This window comes from Penaeus japonicus, unplaced genomic scaffold, assembly GCF_977035675.1.
Source record: "Penaeus japonicus unplaced genomic scaffold, GWHDUDI00000001_assembly GWHDUDI00000028, whole genome shotgun sequence".
NCBI lineage: Eukaryota > Metazoa > Arthropoda > Malacostraca > Decapoda > Penaeidae > Penaeus > Penaeus japonicus.
In genome coordinates, this window is record NW_028234430.1 from 17,115,067 (window position 1) to 17,117,566 (window position 2,500).

Consider the following 2,500-nt stretch of genomic DNA (forward strand, 5'->3'; position numbering starts at 1 on the left):
TAAGAGACAACACGGATAGTTCGCTGTGACGTCATCAGTCAGTAACATCACGAGGAACACGATTATAATTTTCTGTTGCTTTTGCCATACATTTCAGTATTTCTTGTAGATAAGGAAATGAAATGTATTAGTTTTATATAATACAGGTTTTCTACATCATCATCTCACTTCTGATGGATCAACGATTTATTGGACGAATGCCTAGATAGAGAAACCGGGTTAGTATTCAGGGAAGAAATCAGGAAGTATTTTGCATTTTGAATTTGACAAGTTTATTGAGACGAGTGGTTACATACACCTCAAAAGGATAAGGTAACATAGATTATCCCCACCCCAATATTAGTCCCTCTTTGGGCTCACATATCTTTTACAAAACTTTACAGCTATATCAACATGTTTAAATAAATACATTACAGATGACGGATTAATCACAATGCTTACATATCATTAGAGCGACATGATAGTATAAATTATCACCTTCACCATGCTAAGTCCTCTCCTGAGGTTACATAAGTACATACAAGGGTGGGAAGGGAAGCCTCAGTTGGGACCCAGGGATATGGGATGGACTGGTCATTGGCAATGTGTTCCCTTGAATATTTTTAGTGTGTTAGGGGATTAAAACTTGCAAAAATGGATGAAAAGAATTTATGTATATATCTGTATTACAAATATTTACTGCGTGCATGGAGAATGCAGAGTATATGAATTTTGTAAGTTTTAGCTATTTTAGCTATATGGCAACTGCGCATTACTGAGTTATGATTGATTAAATCCAACATGACTGATGGCATGAGATACATATAGATGTTCAAGGTATTAATTCAGTAATATATTTGAGTGTGCAGATTTGCAAAGAACCCTCACATATAAATCCCAAACATGCCGATTTCCGCAATACAATCACACAAAGACAACCATGTACCCTGATTGCATGCAAACAAACACCAGGCTTTGAATACTCATTCTTTCTCTCAATTCAAGAATATAAAAAGACATCTGACAGTGTATGTGCAAATAAAAGAGATCATGATAATTTACTGCATGTAAAACATGTGGACAGTATTCAAAATAGCTTTCATCAAAGTTGACACCAACAATTCGTTTGTTTCCTCTCTTTTCCCACAAACAACATGTGCAGGCACCCACCACTGAGTTATCTTCTAGTGTACTTAAACAACTGCAGACCACTTGTGAATCTATATACCCATGGGATTGATGAGTTTAAAGCTGTTGATGGCTTTTAGTATATTTCTGCTGTAATAATTCAATATATATGAAGGAAGACTTTCCCATTCCACCTGCTTGCTTCTGCAAAACTCACCATCTTTGGATGGTGTAGGCTATATTTTATCTGATCCTCGGCACTGAGAAGTGTATTGAAGAAATCTCTCTTCGACCTTCGCTACAGATATCTCCTATTTTATCATCGGTCGTCAAGTCCAGCTCGACTGGATTGCGCCAAGAGGGAATTTGAGGAGTTCTAACAACTAAATTCTATGGAAATTTCGGAATTTGTAGGAGACTGTGAAATTCTTTGTTGTCTCATGTAGCAAATCAAGTTAATGTAGTGACACTGGCAAGAAATAAGTGGTTCCCCACCCTCAGCATGTAGAGACTGCATATGTGAAGGCCTTAAGGCCCCTGTGCATTTTCTGACTTTATCATGAGCGGAATTCAACATTTTGGGAACTATATTTTGCCTAATGATTTTGCTATGCATCATTTCCATAGGTAATCTTGTTCCCAAATAGTGTTTGGTAAAGCTGCAGATGTGTCATGTGGTCTGTTCCCCATGGCATGCGAGAAGGAACACGCAAATTGTCAAGTGTCTTTACTACCTTTAAACTACATTAGTCTTGGGCAAAAAAATACACAATTTCATCTCTTGGACAAAGTGCAGTGGATTTGCTCCTAAAAAGTGGACTGAAATTTTCTCCACTAGGCTTATTGGATGGGACCTGAAATGTGTCGTATGTTGCCCACAGAACAACCTGATTTAATGCTGTATACATTTGTACTTACACATCCTGTAAGCTTCCCTCAAAGCGATGCATTGGAATGTAGAGGCTACAGAAGACAGCCCTTTGGAATAGCCTTGACAATGTGATTGCTAGCAGTGGCTAACAGAGTCACATTTAGGACACTCCCATGTGTGAGCCCTTCTAGCTCATTATACCTGTTTTAAAGGTGTATAGGAATTACAAGGTAAGTGGGATATCCATTGATATGGGGTATGGCAGAACTGCCGGGCAAATTCCTTTTCCCTGCATAACAGGTCGTTTGAACTTCTGTTAATGCTCTACTGAAGAACGACACTAGATATGATACTCTTCTGACTGGCACAGGGTATAATAGAGTAGTCTAAGGTGCTTCCGAAATCTGCTATGAAATTAGCTAGCTCATTTGTATCATCAGTTCCATTTGTGATAATTTTTCCTATATTGTATATCACGTAATTTAACAAATGTACTCTTCCCAGCAATCACGTGCACCTTGT

General features: G+C 38.0%; 1 protein-coding gene across 1 annotated transcript in view; it reads left to right on the forward strand.

The window, feature by feature from the left end:
- The window catches only part of LOC122259681 (spermine oxidase), an 18,597-nt gene that overhangs the window by 7,469 nt on the left and 8,628 nt on the right, over window positions 1-2,500 (forward strand). The window lies entirely within an intron of this gene.